Source organism: Vicugna pacos, chromosome 27 (assembly GCF_048564905.1).
Source record: "Vicugna pacos chromosome 27, VicPac4, whole genome shotgun sequence".
Lineage (NCBI taxonomy): Eukaryota > Metazoa > Chordata > Mammalia > Artiodactyla > Camelidae > Vicugna > Vicugna pacos.
The window spans coordinates 15,476,267-15,493,232 of NC_133013.1; the positions used below are offsets into that span (position 1 = coordinate 15,476,267).

Here is a 16,966-nt window from a genome sequence, read left to right on the forward strand (position 1 = left end):
GTTCACTCTTGGTGGTGTACATTCTGTGGGTCTGGACAAAACGTATAATGGCATGCATCCATCACTGCAGTAGCACACAGGGTACGTTCACTGCCCTAAAAATCCTCTGTGCTCCACCTATTCATCCTTCCCTTCCTCCTAACCCCTCACAACCCCTTCAGTGGGTCTTTTCACTGTCTCCACAGTTTTGCCTTTTCCCAGAATGTCATAGTTGAAATTACACCGTACGTAGACTTTCAGATTGGCTTCTTTCTCTTAGTAATATGAATTTAAGTTTCCTCCATGTCTTTTCATATCTTGATAGCTCATTTCTTTTTGGCATTGAGTAATATTTCATTGACTGGATATATCTCAGTTTTTTTTAATCCATTCGCCTACTGAAGGATATCTTAGTTGTTTCCAAGTTTTGACAATTATGAATAAAGCTGCTATAAACATCGGTGTGCAGGTTTTTGTGTGGATATGAGCGTTCAGTTTCTCTGGATGAAAACCAAGGAGTGTAACTGCTGGACTGCACAGCAAGAGTATGTTTATTTTTGTAAAAAATCCCCAAAGTGGCTGCACCATTTTGCATTCCCACCAGCAATGAACAAGAGTTCTTGATGCTCCACATCCTCAGCAGCATGTGGCATTGTCGGTATTCTGGATTTTAGCCATTCTAATAGGTGTGTAATGGTATCTCGTGTTCTTCTGGTGACTTGATTTAATAAACAGAACACCACCATGGTGATGGGGTGCCCCTTTTGGGACTAGGTTACAAGAAACTGTGATTCTCATCTCGTTAGCTCTCTCTCTCTCTGGCCCTCTGCTTGATCACTCTGTTCACCAGCTGCCATGTTGTGAGCTGCCCTCCGGAGAGGTCCATGTGGCAAGGAACAGGGGGATGGTCTCCAGGCAACAGTCAACAAGGAGCTGAGGCCTTCAGTCCAGCAGCTTGAGAGGAACTGAATCCTACCACCAGTCACTCGAGTGAGCACAGAATCGGGTCCACTCTTCGGCCAAGCTACAGACGAGCGCAGTCCCAGCTGACACCTTCACTGAAGCCTGGGAGAGACCCTGACCCAGAGGATCCAGCTAAGCCACAGGTGGATTCCTGACCCATAGAAAATGTGAGACAGCAAATGTTTTTAAGACAGTACATTTGGGGATAATTTGTTATGCAGCGGTAGATAACTGACACAGTCACCATTACAGTATGTTTATTATTTTAATTGTCCTAACCCAGGTTAATGATGTTAGCCAGGTGCACAACTAAATCACAGAGAAGAAGAACGTCTAGAATGCAGATTTGCATCCTCCATACTGACTTAGTACACCTGGGTTGAGCCCCAGAGGAGGCTGACGTGTAACCTCAACAGAACAATGTTGTTGTAGGTCACTGGCTGACTACTGCAATGAAACAGGCAACTCTGAAAAAATTCTGAGTTCTGGGCCTCACTGAAGAAGATTCTGATTCAGCAGACTAAGAACCAGGCCATGGATCTGAATTTGAAGAAACAGCCTCAGGTGTTTCTGATGATTTTTCCGGGTTGGGAACTCCTGGGTTAGATGACGTTTGTATTATTTAGCTAACGCGCACATTTCCTGAAGTATCTGCCTGATATTAAAACAGTGGTTTTTATTCCTGACTGCACATTATGATCACTGGGGGAGCTCTTAAAAAAATACTTTACCTGGCCCCCACCCCAGACCAATTAAATCAGAATGTCCGGGGTTGGAGGGGTGGGTAGGCTCTGGCACTAATATTTTACAAAACTCCCCAGTTGAATCTAATGGGAAGCCACAGTTGAGAACCTTCACGTGAAAGCTTTAAAGAACACGTGGAATTTACTCATCACCTGCATTTGGAGGCTGGTTTGATTACTGTCTGTTTAGATGTAAGTTTTCGAGTGTGGCCTGATCCATGTTAACCACACTGGGTCTGTATCTCCCTTTGATCCAAAGGTTGAAAACCACCTTGCTTTAAAAAAGCTCGTTTTGGGCAGCTGTGCCCACCAGTGGCTGGTTCACTGGGCTTCTGAAAGAACTGAGCCCTTGGGTCTCTTCCACATACACTGCTGTGAAACGGTCTCCTCTGCCAGGTGCTCTTGCTGGTGATCGTCCTGATGCTTGTGACCAGGGATGCAGGGGCCTGGGTCCCGGAGAGCTGCTGGGGTGGCCCTTCAGGGCAGGCGGCTAAAACAGACGTGACTGTTCCACTGGGCTCAAGCCGCGCGTGCCTGGCCAGCAGAGCCCAGCTAGGTTTCAGCCCCACTCACTCCCTGGACCACACACCTCTGTGCGGGGCATGAACTGTTCAACCCCACGTGGCAGGAGTGAGGCCCACATGAGCCACGTGGACTGGGGGTGGGGAAAGAGGGGTTCCCCAAAGGGAAATTGAGATGCTGTTCCCCAAAGATGGGGGCACGGGTGTTGGGGAGGCAAAAGAGTGCTGCCCTCAGACCCATAGTCCAGGCCCTGTGCTTTAGGGGGCCCTTCCTAGTCCTGCTTCAGGGCGGGGTGTCCCACAGGGTGGAGGCCAAGGGATGGTGCCCATCCACGCCTGTGCCATACCACACTGAGCCCAGCCCACCTTCGGGGCCCACGTGTGTCTCTTCCCTGGGGCTGACTCCTGAGGGAAGACTGCACCTCCAGCGTGTGTACCCTGAGCCTGTGGGCTGGGGTGTCCACTTGCATGCACGTGTGAGGCCCTTTGAGGTGTGGGGTGGGGCTAGGCTGAGCAGGGCAGGCTGGGTGCTGGCGGCCGAGGCACTGATGTGCAGGGCCGGGAGCTAGCTCTCCCCAGGCTGCCGTATTCCAGAACAGAATACTAATGAGATCTGAGATTTGAAAATCAAATCTGGCTTTTCAGGTCAATGTGAAGGTGGATTTGCTAAGGCAGGGGCTAGAACGTGTTATCTGATGGTTTGCTGGATTGATTTCTAACTTTTATATATTTGGATATGTGGTAGGTTGCCTCCATCTGGACTCTAGGACTCAGGTATCACACACGTGATGGAAAGGCGTGGGCAAAACCAACACATGAATCCAAAAGATGTCCAACCAGAAAGAACCCAAGGGAGGGACATCTTGAGCCGGAGGTCAAGGTGGAGTTGAGGAATCATGAAGACGGTGGGTAAGTTCTTGGCTAATTCGAGGCAGGCTGCCATCTCCTTTTATAAAACCTCCTGGAAGCAGCCTTGGCAACAGATTCTGCCAGAAACCTCCAGTTTCCTTCCTCCCTCAACCCCCCAGCTTCACTCCCTCGTGGAATCAGCCTGTACAAGAATTTAAGCCCTGATTTTCATGCCCCTTGGCTGGCAGCGCTGTATTTCCTGTTGGTGGAGGATATGCTTGTATGTTCTGTCATAGGGACGGACAGAAAGATCTGTCAACATGAACCACATTTCTCAATGACACCATTCCCCTATGTTCATTTTCAGCTAAGACTTAAACCAGAGCCACGTCTCTCCTTTTGGCCTCAATGTGTAGGAAACTAGAAAAAGTACAAAGAACAGGGATCCCAGAAGGGCTGTTTTGCTTTGTCTTGAAGTCATGCTTCCATCAAGGAGATGGATCTGCCAAAGTTATCTTAAGTAGGACAAGCATCAAAGAAAACTGTAGTGAGAGGTTTGACACGAACTTGGCTTTGATAGGAAGCCCCTCCCTCACCAACCAACTAAAAGTGTTCTGATTATGGGACCAGGGATGAAACCTGGAGGCTGACGGTCGGTAAGAACTTTGGGGACAAATGACAAGAAGGGAAATGTACAGAACACTGAGGCAATGGGTGGTTACCATGTACACGTGGAACCCTCCTAGCACACTGGAAGTGAGGCTGGATACACAGAAGCTTTAAGAGTAGATCAGTTACCTGATGCGACATGCCTGATGTTATCACATGGTTATGACTTAGAGGGGCCAGGTTGTGAACCCTCTGACATAGTTCTGCATATAAAACCTAAAATCTCCAGTTGGGCTCCCTCCACCGCCATCATTATGGAGCACTTCTGCACCCATGTTCTCTTGGTGGCTGTCCTTTCTTGGTCCCTGACAGGCTGATTCTGGTTTCTCCAGATTTGCCAGTGTTGGTGATGAGCTCCTAGAAGGTGGGTACATGCCACCCATCTCTCTGCATGAGCACACAGTCACTTGCTTTGGACGGAGGTGAAAATACTAGTATGGGTTAAAGGTGTAGAAACAAGTCATCTGGATGAGTAGGTCTGGGTGATGCTCCCATTCTGGGATCCTTGAGGAAGTGTTTCTTGCTTGGGGGGAGTGGCTCCAACTTGCACAGGCTGGGAATTCTACCCACTCCAGCTGGGTTCTTTCCCTTGTGGGAATAAGTATTTCTCCTAAGAGGTTATATATGAGTTTCCTTTAGCTGCTATAACAAATGATCACAAACTTAGTAGCTTCCAACAGTAGAAATTCATTGTCTCACAGTTCTGGTGGCCAGAAGGCAGAAATCAAGGTATTGGTAGGGCCACGCTCCCTCTAAAGGCTCTGGGGGAGAGTTCTTCCCTGTTTCTTCCCTTTTCTGGTGGCTTCTGGGGTTCCTTGTTTTGCAGAAGCATCACCCCAACTTTTGCCTTTGTCTTCACATGGCTGTCCTCCCTCCATGTCTCCCTGTGTATCCTTTTCTCTCCTAAGGAGACTCTCAATGGATTTGGGACCTACTCTAACCCATATTGTCTCTTCTTGACTCTTACCTGAATTACATTGGCAAAGACCCTGTTTCCAAATAAGGTCATGTTCTGAGATTCCACGTGGAGGTGCATTTTGGGGAGGGGCACTAATCCACCCACTACAGGCGGTGAAGTGTCTTTAGGAAGAACTTTGCTGCGTGCTTGTAGAGATGGCCATGGTCTCAGAGATGCTTGTGTCAACTCTAAGGCTGGAGCCCGTGGTGTGTAGGGTGGAGTCGGGGGAGATGTCAGGCAGACATTTGATTGCTTATCAACTACCTGCGAGGTGCTCACCTGATATTTATGGCAATTAATCTTTAACACATTGGTTCCCAAAGTATGGTACCAAGACCAGTAGCATCAGGATCACCTGGGAACTTGTTAGAAATGCACATTTTCAGGCCACCTGAAACCTGGTGAATCAGAAACAGCTGGGTGGGTCCAGAGCTCTGTGGTTTAACCCTCTGAGTCTTCAAGCTTGAGAAGCACTGCCTGAAAACATCCTGGATCCTTAAAACAACCCTAAGTGTTATCGCCATATTGACAAAGAACCCTCAGGAAGAAGACATGACTCAGCTTTCCCACGTGGGGAGTGGCCTCGCAAAGCCGAAAGGCACACCCCGCTCAGCCCAGCCTCAAACCCCTCAGAGTGTGCCATTTGCCCCACATGCAGCCCGCTTGCAAAGAAAATCCAGACTCTGTTTTTACTGCCAGCTGCTCCTAATACCCTCTCTTTCTGGCAAGGAAGTCCGCCCCTTCCCACTCTTGACATTGTCTCCCAATCAAGGGGAACCTTTCCAGACTTGCTTTCGGAGTTTTGTTTGCGAACTAGTTACAGGTTTGAAGAGGTGATTTCAAAAGCGCCCAGTATCGGGGGCAGGTAATAGCTTAGAGGTAGAGTGCATGCTTAGCATGCACGGGGTCCTACGTTCAATCCCCAGCACCTCCATTAAAAGAAAAGTCAGAAAGAGAACGGAAAATACCATATGATATCAGTATTATGTGGAGTCTAAAAAAAATGATGCCAGTGAACTTATTTACAAAACAGAAACAGACTCACTGACATAGAAAACAAACTTATGGTTAGCAGGGGGGAAAGGGGAGGGGGTGAAGGATAAATTGGGAATTTGGGGTTTGTAAATACTACTATATATAAAATAAACAAACAAGAAGGTCCAACTGAATAGCACAGGGGGCTATATTCAGTACCTTGCAATAGCTTATAATGAAAAAGAATATGAAAAGGAATATATATATGTATATATGTATAACTGAATCACTATGCTACACATCAGAAATTAACACAACTTTGTAAACCGACTATAATTTAACTAAAAAATAAGTGCCCAATATAACTTTTTAGTTGCCTTTGTGAATAAGAAACAGTGCCAATGAGTCAATCTAGTGTGCAAATGGCAGTAAAGGCCCACTAACTGGTTCCCACGCTCCAGTTTTGTAGGGGAAAATCAATGACAGTTCTGTTAGACCGTCATTTTAAAGGCAAAAGATGCTGAGCATCGGGGAGTGAACGGGCTGCAGGATGGAGGCTGCGTTTCCCTGTTGCTCATTCTGGAAAGAAGTTAACAGAAGTGCTTAAACCTTTAACCTCCAGCATGTTAGCCACCAGGAGGAGGGCAGTTCATTAGCATAAGGTGACCCTGAAGGTCTGGCTTCCACCCTCCCGGAGACTCCGAGATCCACAAGGTGGCAGCAGCCGCTAAAGTATGACACACATTGTCCCTGCTGCTTTTGGAATTTCCAAGTTAAAAAAATTATCTGCAATCTGGAGAGGATCCTGAGAGATCACCTATTCTAGTCCTGCCCCTGTCCTTCCAGAACTGTCCACATTGGAATCAACGTGAGCACACTGTTCATAAAGCTGCTAGGGAACGGAGCCCCTCAAATCTCTTTTGTTTAATCAATGGATTAATTTACTTACTTATTTCCCATCCTCCTGATTTTTTTTCTCCCGATTTTTGATTTGAAATAAATTTAAACCTGTCCACAAGCAACCTGTTTGCCACTCACTCCGATCTGTCAATTATTAACACGTAGGTACATTTATCTCATTTCTTTCTTTCTCCCTTTTCTGGTTTAAACATTTGAAAGTAAGTTGCAGACATGCTGACGCTTCACCTCCCAGCAATTCAACATGTGTCTCCTAATCATGAAGATGTCTTTCTACATAAGCACGTCATTATTACCCTTAAAAAGTTTAACACTGACTCATTAACATTATGTAATATACAGTCCATATTTAACTAATCTCTTTAGTCCCAAGTATGTTCTTTGTAGGGATTTTCAGTCCCCCTCCAGAATACATCTGAGAGTCTTGTTTTGCATTTTTTGGTCTCTTCAGTAACTTTTTTTTTTTCCTAGAGCTATCCTCCCTCTTTGGGGGAGGACTTCTTATAAGGATTTTGACTTTAAAAAAAACAAAAAACAAAAAACAGTCCAGCTTGCTTGTTTTGCAGAATGTCCATCACTCTGGATCAGTCTGGTTGTTTCTATACGATTAGATTCAAGTTCAATATTTTGGCAAGAATGCTGGGTGATTTGGTGTCCTTCCTGTTGCATCACCGCAGCCCGTACATGGTATCATGTCGTCCTGTTAATGGCGATACTAAGCTGAGCTCCTGGCAAAGGTACCACACTGTGTGCACAGTACCCTTCCTGTGACTCCGGCAGCCCTGAGCTGCAGACTGACTTTCTACAGTCTGCTCTCTCCCACAGTGTCGGGTGATGTTCTGACGTTGTCAGTCACATCAGGACCTTCCTTTGCTTACCCTTCGCCCCACGGCTTCCCAGCACGGCCAGAGTAAATTCTAGACTTCCTGCCATGACCTTCATAACCCAGCAGGATCCGGCCCCTGCCTACCTCCTGACCTGGTTCCACACCACTCCCCTCCTCGCTCACTGTGCTCCAGGTGCCTCGCCGTCTTTCTGCATCTGTGCGCCCTTGGTTCCCTCTGCCCTAGGTGCTCTGGCAGGGCTGGCTCCTTGTCACCCAGGTTTCAGTTCCGATATCACATTTCCATACCTATCTTATTTTTCTCCTTCTTTTTGTCTATGAAGCACTGACCACCATGTGAAATTATCTCTTTATTTATTCATTCACTGACTAGTTTATTGTTTGTCCCATCCCCCAGACCCACAAGCCCCATGAAGGCCAACATTTGGGTTGTTTTGTTCACCACAGCCTTGCCACCCCAGAATAAGGCTCGGTGCATAGTAAGCGCTCAGTTAATGTGTGTGATGAATGAATGAAAGAGGTCAACTTGATGCCATATTGGGGCATGGTTTTATATTCTGAGATGGTAATAAAAGAAGATATGGTTTCTGCCCACAGGTGGCTCCTGGTTTGGTGCAGACAACTTACATATAAAAAGACAGCTGGAACTATTTACAATAGCCAAGACATGGAAGCAACCTAAATGTCCATCGATAGATGACTGGATAAAGAAGTTGTGGTATATGTATAGATACAATGGAATACTACTCAGCCATAAAAAGAATAAAATAATGCCTTTTGCAGCAACTTGGATCGACCTGGAGATCGTCATACTAAGTGAAGTAAGCCAGAAAGAGATAAAATATTCCATATGATATCACTCACATGTGGAATCTTAAAAATGACACAAATGAACTTATTTACAAAACAGAAACAGACTCACAGACATACAGAACAAACTTATGGTTACCAAGGGGGAAATGGGAGGGTGGAAGGACAAATTGGGAGTTTGGGACTTGCAGATACACACTACTAAATATAAAATAGATAAACAGCAAAGGCCTACTGTACAGCACAGGGAGGTATATTTAATATCTTCTAATAACCTATGATGAAAAAGACTATGAAAAGGAAAAAAAATATGTATACACACACACATGTATAACTGAATCACTATGCTGGACACCAGAAATTAACACAACATTGTAAACAAACTATACTTCAATTTAAAAAAAAGCAGCTGGAGTGCCATCTGGTCAGTGCTGTGTGCTCTAGGTGTACAGAGAAGAGGGTGGCCGATTACCCTCCGAGGGAGGGAAGGTTTGCAAGTGTGGTGACTGCAGAGCTCACTGGTGTGCTTGTGACACAGATTTTCCCCGAGGGTGCTGTGGGGGACCCCCTGAAGCAGTGTCCTGGGAGGCACAAGATCCAAATTCCGGGTCCAGCTGTGTGACTGCCGACCAGACACGTAACCCCCTGGGCCTGTGTTCTCGCCCTTGTAAAGTAAGAGGTTTGCACTTGGGAGTGTGTAGATCCCTTTGGCTCCAATATTCTCTGAGACCAAGTTCTACTCTTTGTGAGAGCTGCCCCTAAGTAGACCTCTTCCCTTTTAGGCCTCACTTGCCTCAGCTTTAAAATGGGACTGAAAACACTTGCCTCAAATAATTGCTGTGAGGAGTGAGGGCATGATGAGCCCCAAATAAGGGGCTGCTCTTACTCAGGGGCAGTTCTCCTGAAATAAAGGAATCTCAGATTGTCTGAGTCTTCAGAATTTTCTTTCCACCACTGCCCCAGGGAGAAAAACTTACATTTTAGTCATTAAAGACCAGATGGCAGAGAAACCTTTTAGATTACCATTTCCAGAAGCTCCACGGTTCAGTTAGCAAACCCGTGCCCTGCAGAAATGAAGACCAATGATGCCACGTGCAATGAATGCATCTGGTGCCCTCACCTCTGCAGCCCCTGCCTGCCCTGGGCACAGCTGCCCAGCTGCTTCAGAGACAAGGAGCAGAAACAAGGCTTGAATCTGTCACATGTCACCATGGCGACTTCTGGGGGTTGGGGAAGAAGACCCAAATTCCAGGTCCAGCATCAAGGGGGTGCTGGGGGCCTATCGACATGGCTAACGGGGATGGCAGGGAGGTCCGGGGCAGGTGTGGGAGGGCCTGGGTGGGGAACGGAGTGGCAACTTCTCTTCCTCTCTTTTTCTATTTTTATGGAGACTTAATTCACACAGTATAAAATCCACTCTTTTAAAGTGTACAGTTCAATAGTTTTTAGTGTGTTCAAAAGTGAGGAAACCATCACCATGACCTAATTCCAGAACATTTTCATCACCCCAAACAGAAACCCTGTACCTGTTAACAGTCACTCTCCATTCCCACGCACCCCTCCATAGATTTCCCTATTCTGGGCATTTCATACATGTGGAATCATGTAATATTTGCCTTTCTGTGTATGGCCTCTTTCACTTGGTATGATGTTTCTAGATTTCACCCATATTGTAGCAAGTATCAGTATCTTATTTCTTTTTTAGGGTTGAATAATATTCCCTTGTATGGGTATACCATACTTTGCTTATCCATTCATCCACTGATGACCATTTGGGTTGTTTCTGCTTTTTGGCTCTTGGGAATAATGCTGCTATGAACACTCATGGAGTGTGAACACATCTTCATTTCTCTTGGGTATATATCCAGGAGTGGAATGCTCAGGTTCTTTCCCTTTCTTTCTCTGCCACCCCACAGTATTCTCACATTGTAGCCCCAGTACATAAAGGGCGTGGGGTATAAGGGGGCATTCGGACCCTCTGACCATCGAGGGCTGCTTTTATGGCTAGAGAGTTCTGTATGCAGAGGAAAGCCACACTGCCAGCAAATATCCATTTCCTGTTTCACGCTGGCACACAACTTTATTTCCCTGCCTCTCCAAGGTTAGATTTAGCCCTGTGGTTTGGCTCCAGCTGGTGAAGAAGCCCATTTCCAGGCCTGGCACAGCTCTCTCCACCTCTCCCCTCCTCTGTCTGTGAGTGAGCACAGAGGACCCGGGGGGATTCTGCCCTAAGGGGTGCCAAGCCACTCCACAGAAGGGGCCCACATCCCTGAATGTGGAGCAGGGTCCCTTGGCAGCCCCCACTAATTTGTCATGTGAGCAAGGAATAAGACTTTACTGCCTGATTTTCTGTCATCTGCTAAGGTGACCAGCTGTCCTGTCGTGGCTGGGACTGAGGGGTTTCCTGGGATTCGAGACTTTCACTTCTGAACCTGGACACTCAAGCGAACGGACACTCTCACCCAGTCTCTCTCTGATCAGGGGCTCAGGCTGAACAACACCCTCTTTGGCCCATCAGGGAAGAATGCCTTGTCTGTCTCAGGTAAAGTCTGGGAGTGTTGAGGCATACCTAGGAGACATTTGCTATCCCTGGACCAGGGTTTGGGATCCCATCTGCACCCTCCCAGTGGTAGAGTTAGCCTTTCTTAGGATGTTCCGGGAATAAAGATGCAGGGTGTGTGAGGTCAGTGCGTCCTCTGCTGGGGCTGACAGGCAGTGGCCCCTTAGACGTGGCACGTGAGGTTTCTGGTAAGCAGGGAGGAGGCTGATCAACATTCGGAAAACGAATCAGGAAATATAAGACAGGGGTGAACAGGGTGGACAGCATGTCAGCTAGAGGGGTGGGGAGGAGAGCAGGCAGATGTGGATGGAGGGCTGGAAGCAGGTGCACAGAGAGGGATGAGTCCGGACCTATGTCTGCAAACGTGCCCCACCTGCCCTTGGCACACCTGTGACGCTGGGGCTGTGCTCGCCTTCATGCTGTGTATGCGTCTGAAACTTTTGCTTTGTCCCTGCTGTGGCTTCTGGATTCAGTTTTGTTTCTAACGTCTGAGGTCTTCCAATGACCAATCCCTTCCAAGGCCTTGAGGGTACCCTTGCTGGCTGCTTGTCATCACGTGGTCAGAGATCAGCGGGAACACACCAAGATGGCAGGCATGACACCCCTGTGTGTGTGGTGTGCAATGCTGCGTCCCTGGGCTCAGCTTCCATCCACCACCCAGGCCATCTTCTCATCAGTGCCTACTTCTGGCCGTCGGAGAGCCCAGAGAGCAGGCGGACCAGCAGCAGCCATCACAGCATGGAAAACAATCTCAAGCGTCTCTGTTCCTAAGTCAGTGGTACCGTCACTGGGAAAGAAGGGTGGCTTCTTACTTGGCTCTGCTGTAAGTCGTCAGAAAATGAGAAGCAAAGCCCTCACTAAGGTCCCCCGGTGACGGAGACAGACTCTCCCCCGGTCGTTCACCACTGAAAGTGAACAAGGCTGTCGGCAGAGTCAGCTGTTAGGCTTGAGGCCTCTTCTCTAAGTGTGAAAAAAATTTTTTTTCTGGGTCATGAAAAATAAATGCCCGTTTCTCTTCAGTCAAGTCAGCACAAGGGACCTACGAGGGAGAGAGCTGCTGCTCTCGTGATGGAGGATTTGCTGAATTTCCCGCAGCTGAGTATTTCCAAGGTTGTTTCCACACAAGCGGCTGGAGAAGAAGCTGCAGCTGGTAATACGATGCAGGGTTCTGTTGGAGGGCCCGCTTCTCAGCGGGACGGGCTGGCGGGGAAAGGGGGCAGGCCTGGAAGGGGATCCGGAGTAGAGGGGCCACCATAGTGCTGATTACTACCAGATTTGTGCCTGCAGTTGTGTTAAATGCCTTCTTTTGTATGCTTTCCTGGCAACCCTGTCGGGCATCTTACAAGGAAGGAAACAAAAGACTCAGAAAATTAAGTATCTTGCCCCCAGATACAGACCTAATTCCTGGCTTTGGAACTAACTGCTATCCTAGTCTGCCTCCTGGCTGTGGGGTATTGGATTGCATGAAAAGAAACTTCTTAGAAGCTGTCCAGTGGGGAAGAACAAAGCTGGGCTTAGCTTGGTTTGGGACGGGGACAGAGATAAGAGAAACAGCCCGGAGGATGGGGCCAGCCATAGACATGGACACAGGCACAGGGGGCTGGGCTCTGTCCTGAGCATTCATTACGCTGGGGCCCCAGCCAATGATGGGGCAATGGAGTCAGTGGAGAGGACTAGAATGGGGAAGGAAGGGTGACTGAGCACCAGCTAATAGAGTTCAGAGCTGGGATTCCTTCCCAGTGGGGACTGGGAATGCTGATCAGGAAACCAAGAAAGAAACTTGCTTGAATAGACTTGTCAACAGGACAGGGCTTATTAAAGCTGGAAATCCTGGCTCCATGAAATGCCAGGGCTCCACCTTGGCTCCCTAGACAATGGGTCTATGACTGTATGATTTGTTCCAGATGATGTCCAATTATCCCCCCTGCCCTGATAAAGCCAGGCAGGGGCTAAGTGACTGAAGACAGGGTTGGTTTTCTTCCCAATGTATTGTCAGCCAGAATTCCTGACCTTTGGCTAGCTCTGCAGGACCTGCCTCAGATACTCTGCCATAATCAAGCTCACACTCCATCTTCTGTGTGGGGCCCACATTCAGACTGTGAACTTGGATCCAAAACAATGATTGGAGACTGAGCTGACTCTGGTGCATGTTAATTTTGTGACCTTGGGTAAGTCACTCTCTTGTCAGGCTTACTTATAGGAAATCAACAAGCTGATTCTAAAATGTACATGGAAAAGCAAAGGGCCTGGAATAGCCAAGACAATTTTGAAAAACAAAACACTCAAAAAGAAATTTGGAGGACTCCTGCCACCTGATTTTGAGACATACTATAAAACCAGAGTAATCAAGACCATGTGGTATTGGAAAAAGGATAGACACATAGATCAACGGAATAGAACACACTCCAGAAACAGACCACACAGATATGGTCAATTGCTTTTGACAAACATGTCAAGACAGTTCTATGGAGAAAAGATAGTCTTTTCAACAAATTATGCAGAAAAAACTGGGTATCTATATGCCAAAAAATAAACTGAACCACATGCAAAAATTAACTCAAAATTAATCATAGACCTAAATGTAAAACCTAAAACTATAAAATTTATAGACGAAAACACAGGAGAAAATCTTTGTGACCTTAGGTTAGGCAAAGACTTTTTATATGGGACATAAAAAGCATGAACCATAAAAGAAAAAATTGATAAATTAGATTCCATCAGAATTTAAAACTTACGCTCTTCAAAAGATATTCTTTTTTATGTAAGTGAAAAGACAAGACAGGCTTGGAGAAAATATTTGCAAACACATGTCTGATAAAGGACTAGGATTCTGGTATTAACTTTCTGAATAAAGAACTGGAATAAAGAACTCTCATAATTCAAAATAAGAAAGCAAATAACCCAGCTTTTAAAAAATGGGCAATAAGATTTGAGCAGATAATTTCACCAAAGAAAACATACAGATAGAAAATGAGCACATGAAATGATGTTCAGCATTAGTGGTTACTAGGAAAATGCAAATTAAAATCACAATCAGATATCACTCCATACCTATTAGAATGGCTGACCACCCCTAGTCCCAGCCAATCTGACCAGTGTTGGCAACGATGTGGAACTGGTGCTCATAAGCTTCTCTTGGGAACGTGAAGTGGAATAATCACTTTGGAAACTAGTTCGGCAATTTCTTACAAAGTTAAATACACTTGTTTTTACAACCCAGCTAGGTATTTATCCAAGAGAAATGAAAATATTCACCCACGCAAAAATCTCTTTGCAAATGTTTATAGTAACTTTAGTAAATAACCATCCCACACTGGAAACGACCCAATTGTCTATCCACTGGTGAAGGACTAAAAAAAATGCAATGAATCGATACAATGGAATTCTGCTCATCAGTGAATATGAACAAACTGCTGGTCCATGCAACAACATGAATACATCTCCGGTGCACGCTGCTCAGTGAAAGAAGCCAGTCACAAAAGGCTATGTACATACTGTGTGAGTCCATGTCTGCTGCGTTCTACAGCAGGTACAACTACAGGTGTGGCAAATGGATCAGTGGTTGCCAGGCACTGGGTGTGAAGGGAGGGGACTGACCACAAAGAAGCGCGAGGGACTTTGTGGGGTTACGGCAGTGTTCCATATCTGGATTACGGGGGGTGGTTGTTGACTGTGTGCATTTGCCAAAATTCATAGAACTATATTTGAAAAAGTTTGAATTCTACTGTGTATAAAAAAAAACCTAACAAAAAATGAACACTTTTCTTGAAGTTGTAGTTTCTGTCGATGGAAAAGAGTCAAGTAGCTGCGACTCCATGGGGTCTAATGTACGATGTGGTAAATCCCACGGGGGTAGTGGAAGCAGTAAGGCTTACGTGAACTCACGTAGGCGAGATTCTCTGCAGCCCAGAGTGAAGGAAGGGCAACGCCGGCAGAACCACGTGGCAGGATGGGAACTCTCTGCTCATCAGAGTGGGAGGGGAATGCTGTCCAGGCTGCCAGTTTCCCCTGAACTGAGCCTGGTCATGCAGACCCATCTTCGAGTCCTTTCTCCGAAGCCAGGTCCCTCTCTTGGAGGTGACCTGCCCTCACTGGAGCGGAGGGGTGAGTGTCTTCTGGACAACACTGTTGTCACCATGTGTCACCCTCCAAGCTTCACATGTCAGTGCCCTTTTGTTCACCAGCTGCCTCGGCTGCCAGGGGCATCACACAGACGTTTCCTCTGAGCTGACAAGTAAAAAGCCAGTAATTCTCCGTCAGGCCAAGGCTATTCTCTCAGCAAAGCATTGAATGGTCATTTCAAAGGGGTAAAGAATAGGAATGATCCTTACAGCTCCCCTGACAGGAGGGATTTAAGAGCACGGAAAGGTATTATTGGGCTGTCCCATTACTGGATGAACATTCAGTGACAGGTGTTACATGGTGAGAGATAAAATCCCTAATACCTTCGTGCTTTACCTCCTAGCGGATTTGATTCTTCCACTGCAGACAAAGTCCCTGTGGGGCACTGTTTCCTTTCATGAGGGTAGGCAGTGGCAGAGAGTTCACTTTTGTCTTCAGAAAAATAGGTCCATTTTTGAACGACTTTCTTCAACATTGATAAAGAAGAAAGCTCCTTTATCTCCCTTGAAGTCCTTTTCTGCTTCGAGCTCAAGTTAGCTGGATTTGGCACGTTCTCTGACCCCCACACAAACCTGGCTGGTTCCCGAAGAGTCTTGAACAGAAACTTAATATAAGGCAAAGAACGGACACAGCCCTGAAAGCTCTCCTCATCTCTAAGGAGTCTTTCTTTCTAGACTCAGAAAAGTATCTGATGGATGTGGTCTCAGGGAACAGAAATCTCTGTTTTGGGAGAACATCTATTTTATAGTATTTTACGGAAACATTGAGGAAGAGAAGGTATTTGCTCATTGCTTTTCTTTTCTTTTCTGTGGCTTCTGTTAGTTTTCTGTAAGGGGCCCAGGACCTGAACTGATGTCTTCTAGTTTTTACTCCACCAATCTGGAAGTTTCTCAAGGGTCTGAGGTTTATTTATATCTGTATTTCCAGCATGTAGGAAATAGTCCAGTGTTTGAAATGCAGCAGGGAGCAGGAAGGAGATTACTATTTATTGAGCATCTACTATATAACTTGGCTCTATGCTTTATGAGCATGTGTTTATAGATATAAGTGCACTGGTTAGCTATTACAACAGTAATGCTGTGTAACAAACCATCCCAAAGCTCAGTAGCTTAAAAAAGAATCAATTGCTTATTATTCTTCATATTGTTCAGGGTTTGGTTGATCTAAGTTGAATGGAGCTGGGCTTGGTTAGGTGGTTCTTCTAATTGTAGGTCCATGAGTTAATCAGAGCAGCTCTGTTTTAGGCTCTAGTCATTGGGGTGGCTCTGCTCCACGTGTCTCTCATCCTCCTAGGACCAAGAGTCCAGCTAAGGTGTGCTCTTCTCGTGGCTATGACAGAGGGACCAGGGACCAAGTGGAAACACACAAGACCTCCATGGCTTATGCTAGGAACTGTCATGTTCACCTCATTCAATCTGTCAAATCAAGTGACATGGCCAAACCCAAAGTCAAGGGATGCGGAAGGAGTGGTGGGCTTCAAACTCACATGGCAAAGCATGAGGGAGAAATGGAGACTGAAGCCAATGATGCAATTCACAATAGTGTTTAACCCTGACAGCAACTCTACATGCTAGATATGGTATTCTTCCCCTCTGCTGATGGGAAGACTGAGGGAGATTGGGGCCAGATCCATGTTCCAAAGCTTGCTGTCTTTCCAGCATGCCATGGCCTCTCTGCCTGGTGTTTCTTGGCACTCGATAAATATATGTTGCATGTGGATTAATAAATAAAAAGCCACTAGTCCAGCTGAAAGTTAAACTAATTGAGCCAAGGACCTCTTTTATGGAACTGAATTTCCGTTTGTCTGTGGTTTCCATTGTGTACTTACCCTGGTTCTCTGTCATTCCCACATCCTGGTATTGTTCAGAGTCTAACCATCTGGGCTGTGTTAGACCCTCAGTCACACCCTGTTCTGTCTGGAGCAGTCAGACAAGAAGGCACACAGACTAGTGGCCCCCTCCATCCACTTTTTTTTTTTTTGTCAAAATGACTCTGTTTTCTAGAGGACCCAGTATGGCAATTTCAAGCCTGCTCTGGATGGGTTTCTTAATCTAA

At 46.3% G+C, this 16,966-nt stretch overlaps 1 long non-coding RNA gene across 1 annotated transcript; it reads left to right on the top strand.

Annotated features, from left to right (window-relative positions):
- The first annotated feature begins 3,007 nt into the window (after positions 1 to 3,007).
- LOC140689805 (uncharacterized) lies at positions 3,008 to 8,205 on the top strand. The gene is made up of 2 exons (XR_012064930.1): positions 3,008 to 3,115; positions 8,017 to 8,205. It is a non-coding gene; the product is annotated as an uncharacterized lncRNA (long non-coding RNA).
- Positions 8,206 to 16,966: the final 8,761 nt, after the last annotated feature.